The sequence below is a fragment of the Pseudorca crassidens genome, chromosome 14 (assembly GCF_039906515.1).
Source record: "Pseudorca crassidens isolate mPseCra1 chromosome 14, mPseCra1.hap1, whole genome shotgun sequence".
Classification (NCBI taxonomy): Eukaryota; Metazoa; Chordata; class Mammalia; order Artiodactyla; family Delphinidae; genus Pseudorca; species Pseudorca crassidens.
In genome coordinates, this window is record NC_090309.1 from 43299036 (window position 1) to 43314801 (window position 15766).

Below are 15766 nucleotides of genomic sequence, written 5' to 3' on the forward strand. Positions count from 1 at the left end.
TAAAAAATTTATTCTGAAATAATTTTAGACTTACAGAATAGTTACACACATAATAAAGGGAATTTCCATATGTATATTGTTCACCCAGCTTTCCCTAATGTTAATGTCTTAGAAACCATTTAAAACTATCAAAAGGAGAAATTAACTTTGATATAATCACATTAATCTACTGATCCTATTTGAATATTGCCATTATTGTGCTTTTTCTGACTCAGAATCCCATCCTGGACCTCACATTCTGTTTAGTTGTCATGATCTCTTCCTTCAGTCTAGGACAGTTACTCATTTCCTCAGTTTTTTTTTTTTTTTTTTTTTTTTTTTGTCTTTCATGACCTTGACACTTTTGAAGACTCTAGACCAATTATTTGTAGAATACCTCTCAATTCAGGCTTGTGCAATATTTTCTCATAATTAGGTTATGCATTTTTGGCAAGAACACCACAGAAATGATATACCCTTCTCAGCACATCATTTCAGGAAGGCCATAAAGCCAATATGTCTTATTTCTGGTAGTATTAATCTTGATCACATGGTTAAGGTGGTGTCAGTTTTCTCCACTGTAAAGTTATAATTCTTCTTTTGTAATTGACAAGTCTCTCTTAAGGAGATACTTTAAGACTATCCAAATGTCCTGTTTCTCATAATACTTCTATCCAGTTATTTTATCATCCATGGATAATTCTTGCCTGCCACTATTACTGTGGTATTTGTCTAATGGTAAATTTCTATTTTGTTTATTTCTCCTACATTTGTTAATTGGAATTTCCTATTTAAAAAACAGCAATTTTCCTCCTGCATTTATGTAACTATCTATTTATTTTATTCATCCATTCATTTATACTAATATGGATAAATGCATATTTATTTTACTTTATTTCTTGTAATCCAATATTTTCATTGTTTATTTTGTTGCTAACTGTGTGCCAGATTTAGCCATTGGCAGCTCCTTTGAGTTGGCCCCTGTGTTCTTTCAACATGCCCCCCATTTCTTTGTGTGTATGTACTTTTTTATTGCCAATTCAAGATGTTCCAGGGGCATGTTGTACATTTCTGTGCCCCATGTCTGACATCAGACATTTTCCAGGGAGACCTAGTTCCTTTTATTGGAGAATAGTATTGAGAAGCCAAGGTCTGGGCTAAGTAGTCCTTTTAGAGGTTTTATTGTTAAGACTTCAAGTCAGAAACATGTGGTCCTTGATGTGAGTCATCTTCAGAATAATACTTTCCAGAATTAAAACCTTAGAAACTTTACAAAAACACTAAATGAGTGTGTGAATGTGACTCAGCGTGAGAAATTTACAGTGGCAAATAAAACTCAAAAAGGTAGTAGAAATCCATTACGGGAACTATTTAACTTCATTTGTAAAGGAAGAAAAAGTCAGTGAACTTCTGATGTATCAGAGGATAGGCGATGGGTAAGACCTAAAACAGGGCACATTCTTACATTAAATGTAATTATAGGTAAATGTAAGGGACTCTATTAGTCACTAAAAGTTTAGGGTTCTCATCCTTTCAGTGAGAAAATAGAGAACATGATATTACTGTGAATATGCAAGTACCAAAGGCTTTTAATATTGTGGTCCCTAACACTAAAATGCTAGTTGATGAACATTTTTTACATAAATATAAGAAGAATAAAATAGTGTCAAGACTATTTTCACAACTCTCTGAATTAATGAACTCATTGAGTAACAATAGGTATATTAGAAAACTGTGGATAATCATAGATATTAGAGATTAATTAGAAATTATGATAAGTCAGGGCAAGTAAAAATTTTAGATAATTACCATTTTTAGAGCTTTGCAAATATTTTCCCTCTCTCTGGCTATATATATACATATATATATATTATATATATATATGTATATATATAATATATATAACATAAGAAAGTGAGACATTTTACTCATTTAAAATCTATTTCTGAAAAAATACAGACTGCCTAAACTCAAAGAAAACAAAAATTATTGTGGGACTTAGAATTTTAGTGGAAATATTTCCTGAATTATTTGTACTTAAGTTCAAATCCTACTCATATTCTCCTTTATAACACAATTCTCAGACTTGAGGTAGCTCATCTTTTCTAGGAGTGTATTTATTATCAGTGCTGTTAGGAATATCATGGTATTTTATTATCAGAAAACCTGCTGTAATCACTGCTAGTTTGGTGTACCAACTGAGAATGCTCCAAAATGACGCCACTGTATCCATTGGTTGAGTGTTCTCTCATGGGCATGTGACATCTAAAATGCCAGGGCTTGTATTCAACACAACTCACAACTTTATTTGGCACCTTAGATTCACCTGAATTCAACCAAATGACAAAGTTGTGAAAATATATTGCAGTTCATTGTTAATTAGCACACAATCTCTGAGGGAGCTTTCAAACTCCGAGATAGGATACATATACAATTCTACCAAACTGGCAATGAGACTTGTCAGTCTCCAGCTATCAACCAGGATCATGTGTTCTCTTTATATACTGTCCCATGACTAATGTTAAGATGTAAAATTCAAATAAAGATTTTAAAGGAAAGTACACCAAATGTTAAAAAAATGAGGTGGAAATGAATTATTCGGGAGGATATTCTGCTTAAAAATTACTAACACATGAATCATGTTTTTTAGAGAATTTCTTGTCAAACTCATCAACTTCATTCTAAGAGTCTCTTCATATTGTTAAATCTGAGGAATTCTAACTTTAAGAATTTAATAGTTTGTGTAATTGTAGGTATTGTATAACTTGAATCATTGTGATTTCCATTTCACATACCAAAATATAGTGTTTTTAATTTCATGGTATACTTTAATCAACTTTGACCTTTGACAGATAGGAAAATTATTTGTCCAGCTAGTCATTTACATCTATTCCTCCCTTCCCTGTTTATCACTGGAGAGTGGTTTTGTGGGTCAGGTGTGGTGCAGAAAATCAGGCCTCTTCTTCTGACTCAGGATTGAATCATAAACGGGCATATAATCTTAGAAATCCTTTAGTCCAGTGTTTTAGTCTATGTGCCTTTGGAAGTAGTAAAGTGAACTGTTTGCAATGTACTTTTTGAAGAACAATTAAAATTATGCATTTTAATTATAGTCATAAGATTATGCTTAACAGTTATAATTATGAGAAATTGTAATGCTGTATGAGACAGCTGATTGTTAATTATTTTTCTTCTTTTGGTCAGAATTTAAATCAACTCAGAGATAACATTGGAAACTCTCTTTGTAATTTTCTATGACTTTAATTAAAACAAAATATAATCAGTGAAATGGAAAATGACCACTGAATAAATGAAATTTTTTCATAGACAACAATTTTAAAACATGAATGCTTTGGGGGAAATAATAATAATTTTAAAAGGCCCTGGTAGTATTCACATGTGCCGTAAAATAAACAAACATTTAAAACCAACCGTGATGTGGTGGGAAACAAAAATTAAATACAGACACTAACAAGTGAATTTAACAGCATTACAAATGAATAACACACCCACATTGAATGGAGTGGAGAAGTCAAGAACTAATATAAGTAACTGTGGAAAATACTGTAAGGTAAAGTTAAACTTTGGTCAGTAAAAATGTTTTTCGTAGGGGTATGATTTAGCAATTCTGAAACTATTTTATGTGTATGCTAAAACTTATAAATAAGAAAATGTAGTGTAGATGTAATGAAAGCCAGATTTCTCATTTCTCACTTTTGGAGAAAGAATTTCTAAATATGGAAAGAAGGGAGGCTAGAATGAACCATGTGGTGTTGCATTCGAATTGGAGGTGTCAGTATAAACTCATGGTTTTTGATAGATGAATAGGCAGAACAATAGACATGGTGTGTGTTTATGTGCATCCACCCATGCAGGGGTTAGTACACAAACACATATTTCCTAGTTCTGTCTATTAATATGGCCTAGAAGCCATGACATCCCAGTAGCAATTAGCATGCCAAGGATCCAGATCTTGGTTTATAAACCCCATTCTCCAGTAAAAGGAGCTAGGGCTCCTCGAATAACTGTTTGATTCCAGAACTGGGGCAGGAAAATACAAGAGGAGTCTGAAACTTCTTCTCATCCCAGAAAGTAAGAAAGTGTTACAAAGGAAAGAAAAAAGAAAAGAAAAGAAAAGAAACAACACAAGAACCATCCTGAAGGAGCCCTAATGGAAAAAACCGGAATAAGTTTGCCAACAGAATAAAAAGTGATAGTATTGGAATATAACTCAGAATAAAATACATATTCATGGATCCTTACTAATGTAAGTAAATAATCAGATTAACTAAAAAATGGGGGAAACATGACAAACCTTCCTTACAGTAGAATTCTAATGAAAACATATAGAAGGAAGAAGGGAAATAAAGGATCATCATGAGGCAATAACTACAGTCATAATTGTTACAGACAAAAATCCACCAATGAATACTAAAATTAGGGAAATCTTGGGAAAAGGTTTGAGGAGGAAAAGATTTACATAGTCTCAGGTATGTCCCCCAAGATACTTACCAACTACAAAGGGAAGGACGGTAACTTTATATTGGAGAAACCTAGCGGATACCATCTTAACCTAGCGATCCAGGTAAACATCACTAGGAATAAAACATATTGACATCACGAAGCCCTTGATGTGAAGCACTGAGAAGGGTACAACATTGTTCGTAGTATTTTTGACAATGATGTATAACCTCAATCTGTGAAAACACCAGATGATCCCCAATTTATGGGCATTCTACCAAATTGTTGATGAGTACTCTTCAAAAGTGTCATAAGCATGAAAGGCAAGGAAAGCTGAAGAACTGCTACAGATTGTATAGCAAGTATAAATAACAACTAAATATAATACAAGATCCTGTATAGAATGCTGGAAAAGAAATATTACATTAGTGGAAAGTTGGTGTAGTTTACTTAATAACATTGTGTCAATGTTAATTTCTTGTTCTCTACCATTTTACTATGGTTGTGTAACATTAGAAGAAGCAGCATGAGAGGTGGAAGAAAACCCTTTGTACTACTCTTGAACAGTTATGTAAGTCTAAAATTAGTTTTTAAAGTAGTTAAATAAAATTTTAAAAGGAGCTTTGTAGTAAAGAACTTGGGGACCAATGTCTTCCACCTCCTCATTTTGCACATTAGAGGCCCCAAAATATTAAAGGATTTATCCACAACACAGAGTTTGGGGGAAGTTAAGATGAGATCTAAGGGTGTTGTCAAGTTTTCTGGAAACTTCTTTCCTCTGGTCCAACACATGAAAATGGAACTTTATTTCTCAGAAATTGATAACTGCTGGTCAGCTTGTCTAAATTAGAGCTTCCTGGTTTCAACTCCCTCAGTGTTTATGCAATGTGAAGATGAATGCCAAAATTGTTTTCACTATCTCTTGTCATACTGACAGTTTACAGTATGCTGAGTAAATGTGGCAGTGACAAAAATGCTTTATCTCAAGTAGTCCTGTTTGTCTATGTTGAAGAGTTAGTAAAGCTACCAGACTTTATCAATTTAAGAAAAAAACCCTAAGTTTATAAATTTAAAAAGATATATTTAATAATATTTATACACATTAAAAGAGTGTTCAGGGCTTCCCTGGTGGCGCAGTGGTTGAGAGTCCGCCTGCCAATGCAGGGGACATGGGTTCGTGCCCCAGTCCAGGAAGATCCCACATGCCGCGGAGCGGCTGGGCCCGTGAGCCATGGCCGCTGAGCCTGTGCGTCCAGAGCCTGTGCTCCGCAACGGGAGAGGCCACAACAGTGAGAGGCCCGCGTACAGCAAAAGAAAAAAAAAAAAAAAAGAGTGTTCAGGGACTTCCCTGGCGGTCCAGTGTTTAAAACTCTGAGCTCCCAATGCAGGGGGCACGGGTTCGATCCCTGGTGGGGGAACTAAGATCCCACATGCTGTGCAACGTGGCTAAAAAATAAAAATTTTAAAGAGTATCCAACTTTTGAAATGTGAATATCAAGCCCCTTTAATTAACTCAGAAAAATACGTTAGATTTATAAAGTAGTAAGTTGCACATGCTAGGAATACATCTATTTAAAAAATAAAGACAGGTTTGTATTTGTATTTTTCTATGGTCTCAAGACATCAGCTAAGACTTAAAGAACTCTCATTTATCTTTAGAAAAGAGGAAAGAACTATTTACCGTAGAAAGCTATCTTCATTCCTCATTCATTAATCGTCCAGTTTAGCACTCACTCAGTGAATGAACATTATCTTCAGGCCTGATACTGATTTTCTGAAATTTCTTTATTGAAAGGTATTATCCTGCCTTTGTGCTTTCAAAGTAGCAATTAACAAAAACAATAAAATAAAATATCAAAAATGTTAAAGGTGGAAGCAAGAACAAGTGATTAGCTCCCACGTCTATTCTTATTATTTATAGATACAGGTTGTTGGGCATCTGGCTCCAAGCTGAAAATCTCAGAAGGTTAGTTAGCATCAGAACTACTCTTGAGAGTTACATTTATGGTATGAATTGAGTTAGGCTGGTCAGAGCTGTCTGTTCCCATATAGTTCCCACTACTGAGTTGTCCATTACCTGAGACTCCAGCATGAGAGTTTTGGAGACAGTACATATCCGTGTTGAGAAAAGGAAAAGCTTATCTGGCAGCCTTGGGTTTTGGGTTGTAGAGTTTTCACCAATAATTATTTTCGTTGCTTTTTAAAAAAGTTTTATTTTATATTGGAGTATAGTTGATTATTTTTGTTGCTTTAGACATAGAACTTTATATCTCTTATTCTCCATTCCCCTTCTGAAAAAGTTTCTTTGAGTTTTATCACTCTACCCCTAGCACTCTAGAAGATGCTGCTAAAATTCACAGAGTCATTCTTCCTGGAACTTGCATGACTCTGTCATTATGTTACCTTTCCATCTTCCCAGCCATGGATAAAATTCATATTCCAAATTTGAAACTAATTTTAAATATTTGTATGGATTCTTAAGTGCAAGTGAAAAAGGAATGAGGTTTTGTGGCAAAACTCTCTTACCAAAAAGCATACCTTTTTCAGAGATAATATATCCTCCACTTTACATGTTTTACAGTTTATAAAACATTTAATACATACCACTGAAGCTTCTAAATGGCCCCAGTAGATAGTAGAATGATTTTATGGAAGTTGAAGCTGAAGACTAGTGAATGCATGCCTAGGATCTTCCATTAGTAAGAATTGGAGCTCATCCAGCTACTATGCTTTCCACTCTATCACACTGTCTATGGACACACCAGTTAGTGTAAGTTATTTGAAAGACAGAAAGCTCTGAAATCACATATTAGTTCTTAGGATTTTGGGTTTTTTTTTAAATATCTGTGCTTAATAATAAATAGATGGAAGAAAAGAGGGAGACAAATATGACTTGACATTTTATTTTGTTTTAGCCCGGTGCTAAAATGGTGCTTCCTTTGGGTATTTCTATCATCTCCTTGCAGTATTCATATGGAATTAACAGTGGTAGGTTCGAAATTCTTTTATAGGAATACCTCTCTTGACTTTGAGGTATAGAAAGAGAATGGCTGTGAATGAACATACTTGAAAGTGAACAGCACATTTTATGAGACTTGAAATACATCAAACCTAAGGTGCCTTACTTCTGAGACTGTTCATGAAAGGACCTGAGAAGGCTGAATGAGTCTTGTATATGACCAAAATTGAATCTGAAGAAAAGCTGTCTAAACTTGTCATTGACTACCACATTTCTAAATTTAGAAAAAGTGAAAAATGTGATTGTACAGAGTCTCATCCTGAAATCCTAGAAAATGACAGTCCTTAGGAGGTTTAGGGAGGTGGCAAGGGAGAAAGATGGGTATAGGGAACAAAGAAAATCAAAGTAAAACTTCTTAAAGATCAGAAAATAGTATTTTAGGTAAGAGAATAAATTAAATCTTTACTCAGGGACTCAGCATTAATAAAGCTGATTAGTCAAATTAAAAGCCTTTGGTTTTGGAATCACAATCACATAGATATGGCATAAATCCTAACTCACAGTTCTGAGCAGCTCCTTAATCACTTTAAATTTCGGTTTCTTTACACAGTGGGAATATGAGTTTATTAGAAATGGTGTTTTGAAAATTAAGGGAAAGGTATGTAAAGGAAGTAATACATTGCTCTGGCAAATCTTTTATTTTTAAGTAAACAAATTTTACCAAAGTTCTTACTAATAAAACTAGGTCATCTATATGGAATATATATATATATATATATATATATATATATATATGATGAAGAAGGGAGTAGGGGGAATTTCTTTTCACCATGTATGATTTAGTTAAGTTTAAAATTTGTACCATGAATATATATTGCTTCGTGAAAACAGTTATTATTTTTTAATGAAGCAAGATTATTATAGACATAAATCTTATATCTAGATCTCGAGAATCTATAAAATAATGGTTAGAAAGAAATATTTCTATTATTTCCCTTATAGAAGTAGTATAAAGGAATAAATGGCCCCCTGTCTGCACTGTTTTTCACTTATGTCCCAGCTGAAAGCCTCCCATCAATTTAGTACAAATCAGTATCAGAAAGCATTTTGTAAAATCCTTATTTTTTCATTTAAAATTATTCTTAATCATTCTGAAAAGGAAATACTTTTATTATTCCATTTTCCAGATAGGTATACTGGACTACAAAGATACTAATTAATTTGTTCAAAATCACACAGTAAATAAAAGAGGTGGGATTCAAATTTTTAAAACTTTTAAAATTTTATTATTTTTTAAAAATAGACTTTGTTTTTTAGAACAGCTTTATGTTCACTGCAAAATCGAGCAGAAAGTATGGAGATTTCCCATGTGCCTTGTCCCCAGGCATGCGTAACTTCCCCCATTATCAACACCCCTCACCAGAATGGTACATTTGTTATAATTGATGTACCCACATTGATATATCATAGTTACCCAAAGTCCATAGTTTACATTAAGATTCACTCTTGGGGGCTTCCCTGGTGGCACAGTGGTTGAGAGTCCGCCTGGCGATGCAGGGAACACGGGTTCGTGCCCCGGTCCGGGAAGATCCCATATGCTGCGGAGCGGCTGGGCCCATGAGCTATGGCCGCTGAACCTGCACGTCCGGAGCCTGTGCTCCACAATGGGAGAGGCCACAACAGTGAGAGGCCCACGTACCGCCAAAAAAAAAGATTCGCTCTTGGTGTTGTGCATTCTTTGGATTTTGGCAAATGTATAATGAAATGTATACATCATTATGGCATCATACAGAGTATTTGCACTGCCCTAAAAATCCTCTGTGCTTCACCTATTCATGTCTCCTTTCCCTCTAAGCAACTACTGAACATATGCATAGTTTGTCTCTTTTCTGAATTTCATATAGTTAGAATCATACAGTACATAACATTTTCTTTTTATTAATTAAATGTATTTATTTAGGCTGCGTTGGGTCTTTGTTGCTGCGTGCTGGCTTTTTCTCTAGTTGCAGCGAGCAGGGACTACTCTTTGTTGCGGTTCGCAGGCTTCTCATTGCGGTGGCTTCTCTTGTTGCAGAGCAAAGGCTCTAGGCGCAAGGGCTTCAGTAGTTGTGGCTCGCGGGCTCTAGAGCGTGGGCTCAGTACCTGTGGAGCAAGGGCTTAGTTGCTCCGCAGCATGTGGGATCTTCCTGGAGCAGGGATTGAACCCGTGTCCCCTGCATTGACAGGAGGGTTCTTAACCGCTGTGCCACCAGAGAAGTCCACTGCGTAACTTCTTCTGATTGGCTTCTTTCACTTAGTAATATGCATTTAAGTTTACTCCATGTCTTTTAATGGCTTGATAGCTATTTCTTTTTAGTGCTAAATACTATTTTGTTGCCTGGATGCACCCCAGTTTCTTTATCCATTCTCCTGCTGATGGGCATCTTGGTCACTTCCAGGTTTTGGCATTTGTGAATATAGCTGCAGTAAACATCCATGTGCAGGTTTTTGTGTGGATATACATTTTCAACTCTTTTGGGTAAATACCAAGGAGTGCATTTGCTGCGTTGTATGGTAAGAGTATGTTTAGTTTTTAAGAAGCCACCAAACTGTCTTCCAAAGTGACTGTACCATTTTGCACTTCTACTGGAAATAAATAAGAATTCCCGATGCTCCATACTTCATCAGCATCTGACGTTGTCAGTTCTGGATTTTAGCCATTCTGATAGGTGTGTAGTGGTATCTCGTTGTTTTAATTTGCATTTCCCTAATGATATAATGTGAAGCATCTTTTCGTATGTTTATTTGCTATCTGTAACTTTTAAATCTTTTTGACCACAAATCTGTGCATATTAAAAAAAAAAAAGCATATGCCAGCAGATGTGAGGAATCAACTCCCAAAGTTAGAAGTGACGAGCTGGCTGACATCAGGGGGCTGAGTGGCTGTGTGCAGAGCAGGCTGAAAGTGAATGCCAGAGGACTTGGATCTCAGCTAATGGATAGTATTCCAGTTACTGAACTTCCAGCAAGTGGACCTTTTGAAAGTCGTGATCTTCTTTCAAAATATTTTTCTTATGTGAAAAATTAACTTTTGCCCAGTCATCCTCTTGAATTATTAGAAAAAAAAAAACTTTTCAGCTTGTTACGTACTACTGAACAGTATTACCCAAATTCATATATTGAAGCCCTAACTCCCAAGGTGACTGTATTTGGAGATAGGGCCTTTAAGAAGATAATTAAGATTAAATTAAGTCATAAGGACCCTAATCCAATGATTGATATCCTTAGAAGAAGAGGAAGAGACACCACGGATTTACACAAAGGCCAAGTGAGGACACAATGAGAAGACAGCTGTCTGTGAGCCAAGGACAGAGACCTTAGGAGAAACCAACCCTGCCAGCATCTTGATTTCAACCTTCAGAATGTGGGACAATAAATGTCTATTGTTTAGGCCACCTACTTGGTGGTATTTTGTTATGGCAGCCCCAGCTGACTAGTATACCAAAATAAAATGCTCAGTGGAAATAAAATGAATTTATCCACATTAAGAACCATCCAGGGTCTATTTGCTCTAATAGAATTACAAATGGAATTCAATGCAGTGGAGCATGTTCAGTATCTTCCATTTTTTCCTAGCTCAAATCTTTAACTGGATATGTTGAGGGGTAATGATGAAGCTATTGGTTTTCAAGATATTTTTAATGATCCATCACAAAATGATGAAATGAAATAACCCCACTTGATGGTGGAATAATTTTGGCTTACTATAATAGAGGTGTGTGGTTAATTAAAGTAGAGGAACTGCATCTTGTTTATAGTTGTCTTTTTACTATAATTTGATGTATACAATATTAAAAGTACTGACACATGAGAAGTTTTGCCAGAAAATATAAATTCTGCTGCTGTGGAAACACCTCTACCAACAAAATAGACACTAAAAACATGAAGCCTCAAATATGACATTTTTATCCGATTTTAAATGATTCAAAACACTTAGCAAATGACACGACAATGAAAGGAACACAGTTATGTTTTCTTGTCTCAAAAACTTTACTTATATATATTTATATCATGTTGGCTTTGCATATGTAGTTTAAATTATTTATTGTATAAAACTTTAAGCATATATAGAAATAGAAGAGCATAATAAAGTACTTCACTGTGACCCATCATCAACAATTATCAATACCTGGCCCATCTTGTGTTATATACTCCTACATACTTCCCTTTATCTTATCATTTCTGGAGCAGATATAAGATGTATTATCTGCAAATATATCAGTATGTTTCTCTGAAAGTTAATAGTTTTCTTTTTAAAGATACCCATGATATCATTATTATTCCAAAAATTTAACAATAAATGCTTAATATCAGAAAAGATGCAATCATTGTTTAAATTTTTCCAACTTTCTCACAAATGCCACAATTATTTTTATATGTTGTTTTAAAAATCAGGAACCAACTAAATTCTAAACATTTCAATTAGTTGACATATCTCTTAATTCCCTTTTACTATAAAAGATTTTGTAACAGAGCAAGTGGCTTGTTGCCCAGTCCACAATGGAAAGATGAAATACTGAGGCAGTAGTCTTTTCCAGAAAGAAGAGGCTTTATTGCAGGGCGGCCAAGCAAGGAGACAAGAGGCAAAGCTCAGATCTGTCTCCTGGATAGGCTGTTGACTGGGGTATTTATAGTGGAAGCAGGGAGCAAGAGGGGGAGGGGGCCAGGAAATGATTGGTGGAAAGCAAACTGTAAGTTTCTAGAGTTCTCTGTGCAGGTGTGACTGTTCTTCAAACCTCATCATGGGTTGTATGTGCAGGGTTCATTATGTAACATGTGGTAGATTTTAGTCATTTGAGGTCTAAAGTTTACTATGTCATTCTAGTCCTTCAATGTGCCTGAGCCTGTGTGATGCTTAGTCAGGGTCTGTCAGCAAGTTGTTTCCTTGTCTGTGGTTTCTCTGGTCCTCTGCAAAACAAGCTTGGTATTCTCGATGTATCATTTTGTTTCTACCTTATGGGCCTTGTAACTTAGAGGGCATGGTTTCTGTTTCTCTTCATCTATCTCATTTTTAGGGCTTCCCTGGTGGCGCAGTGGTTGAGAATCCACCTGCCAATTCAGGGCACATGGGTTCGAGCCCTGGTCCGGGAAGATCCCACATGCCGCGGAGCAGCTAAGCCCATGTGCTACAACTACTGAGCCTGTGCTCTAGAGCTCTTGAGCCACAACTACTGAAACCCGCGCGCCTAGAGCCCGTGCTCCACAACAAGGGAAGCCACCACAATGAGAAGCCCATTGCATTGCAACGGAGAGTAGCCCCTGCTTGCCTCAACTAAAAAGAAAGCCCGTGCGCAGCAACAAAGACCCAACACACAACCAACAATAAATAAATAAATTTATACCAAAACTAAAGATAAAAAGATTACTTGCAATGTATCTGTTGAATCAGAAACAAGATTCTTTGTTCAGCAGTTTCCTACAGTTTAGCTTTTGCTGGTTGCACCCCTCGTGTGTCCTTTTAACATGTTCTTTTTTCTTTGTTGGAGGAGTTTTTGAGAGGTCATGACCAGCCGTTGACCTGTGAGTTGGGCCTGGGCAATCAGAAGCTCCTCACCCCCTCCTCTGTCCTTGGAATATATGTTCCACCCACTGATCCCACAGCTGGAGCTGTTTTCAAGGATGCAACCTTGAGAGAGTAATGTGCTGTTGAGACATCTGGACAGTGTACATGACCAGACCCAGTTAAAGCCTCTGTGTCAACTTTTAAGATGCTAGTGGGCAGGTGTGAAGGTCTACTTGTCTTGAAGCTGCCCAAAACAAACCTGGTAATTAAGTCCCCTTGCTTATTAAACCTGCCACCTACCAATCTGGAGTGGTCTGCCTCTTTCTTGGATCTCTTCCATGTATAGGGGCCAGTTTCAGATTTCACCTGGTAAATTCCCAAGTTTGCAAACCAACACTCATATATATTTTTCTCTCCATTAGAACTGGAGGCTTGATGTGATTAGATTTATTCATTTCTCTTTTTGTAGCAATGCTATTTCATAGTGTTGTGTTTATCTAAAATGAAGCACATAATACCTGTTTTTCTTGTCTTCTGATGTTAACAGTAGTTGTTGATCAATATCTAGATTAATTAATTCATTAGAGTATATAAAATGATCGTACATCTATCATATTATTTTATTATATGAAATTCTCCGATTTTTTTTTGCTATCTAAGGTAAAAGCTTGTTTTTCCATGCAGACATTATACAGTTCCTGACATTTTTAAGGAACTTTGGTTCATTTTATAGGAACATGATATATTAAGACCAAAGTCTGAGCACTGGAAATTATTCTCTGCTACCAGGTTGCCAGTGTTTTAAGAACTTTCCAATGGATGTGGATTGGAAAAGTACTTTTTAAATTTTATGTTTAGTGGTTGCATTTCAACTTAATTGTGTTTTATTATTACTAAAATATTATACAATTAAAAATCAAGCTTGTAAGACTATATTAAAATGTGTATATATATGCTAATATATATGTATATATCTGTTTCAACCTAATTCCTGGATACCTTAGGTAAACAACTAGAAACAGTCTTTCTCTATTTGTTCTATTTTGTAGTCTCTCTTTTTCTCTCTTTCTCTCCCTCTCCCCTGCTTCCTCTTACAGAATGAGGAAAGTTAGAAAACTTATTATGGCAGTATAATTGAGAAATGGTGGACCAGGGTGGTAGAAGGTGTTGAAAAACAGTCACATTTGGATATATTCGGAAGGTAGAACCAGCAGCATTTGATGATGGATAGATTGTAAGTGTAGAATGAGAGAATGAGAGAAAACAAGAATAGCTGTAGTTTTGGGCATGAGCAACAGGGTGAATGGACATGCCATTTACTGAGATAGGAAAGACTGGAGGAGAAATACATTTGAAGGGGAAAGGGATTGAGAATTTTTTGGACTTGTCACGTTTGATATGCCCATTAGATATCCAAGACCAAATAGCAAGTACAGTTAGATGAGCCCCCAACCAGAATGTAAGTTCCAAGAAGATAGCTATTTTGGGCTGTTTTGTTCACTACTATATCTTCAGAGCTTAAAAGAGGCACATATTAGATGTTCAATAGACATTCACTGAGTGAATAAGCAAACAAACAAGTAAGTATGAAAAAAATATATCTTAGAACTTAGCAAATATGTCTCTTCTTATTCCAAACTGATACCTCTCCAGTCCATGTAATTTTAACCTTCTATTTGATCTTTACACAGTTTCAGTTAAGAGCAATCATGATACAGTAGCCCTATTTGCTTATTTATCTCTTCTATTAATTAGAATAGAAGAGATAAATAAGCAACAGGCAGTGGACCTTATCAGTCAAATTAACTATTTAGATTTCAGTCCTTTATTATTTTTATACTTGGTAGTTTGTCACCTAATATTTTTGTCTTTCCAAGGTCAAATTTGAAAGACAAAGAAAAACAAATGAAGGCTTTGTGATTAATGGGTGCTCACTTTGGTCTTGACTGTAGTTAAACGTCAGTCCCTGGGTGTTTCATGGTATGTGACTAGGGCATAAGTAGCACAAAGTAGCTTTTTTGCCTACTCAGATTATCTTTGGCCTTGCTCTGTTGGTATAAGATGGTTTTCTGTGTATTGTGTCCTATTTTAAGGATTTCATGAAGCTTATACTTGGTTTGCAAATAATTTCTGAGGTGACTACAAAGATGACACATTTATTGTCCTTTAACTCTGGTTTTCTTTGGGAATTCCCTGGCAGTCCAGAGGTTAGGACTCGGTGCTTTCACTGCCGGAGTCTGGGTTCTGTCCCTGGTTGGGGAGCTAAGATCCTGCAAGCCGCGCAGCACGGCCAAATTAAAACAAAACAAAACAAAAAAAACTTTGGTTTTCATTTTGGCCTCAGAATTTTTCGGAGAAGTGCCTTATTGTCTCTACTGTCTTGCCAAAGCAAATGTTGGAAAAAATGAGATTGACATTTATTCTAGATGACTCATTGCATCATAAAACTGGGTTAGCCCTTGCAGACTTGGCAGTGAAGACCAAGTCATTATTTTTAAATTGTTAGCATATGGGTGGTCAGAGATGGTAACACTCAGGTATGTGTGAACAAGAGTTCTCATTTAGGAGGAGAATGTGAATTATCCTTCTAAATGAGAGAATGTGAATTACATGCTTTTATCTATCATGGTTTCTAGGTGCTTTACTGTGCTATGAGTTTGAGATCCTAGGTTTCATTTGCTATTACTTTGAATTGTTATCAATAGAAGCTGCTGTGGTACTGACTGATTTATAACTAGTTGTATCAAAACTTGTGCAGAATCCTGCAGAATTTTTTCTAGGTACTTCTGAATGTAAACTCTACAGTCATGAATGAAGTGCTATGA

General features: G+C 35.8%; 1 long non-coding RNA gene and 1 pseudogene across 1 annotated transcript in view; both read left to right on the forward strand.

The window, feature by feature from the left end:
• Positions 1 to 15766, forward strand: part of LOC137205659 (uncharacterized) — a 472268-nt gene that overhangs the window by 416346 nt on the left and 40156 nt on the right. The gene's annotated exons all lie outside the window — the stretch shown is intronic.
• On the forward strand, positions 1412 to 11165 carry LOC137205754 (proteasome maturation protein-like; annotated as a pseudogene).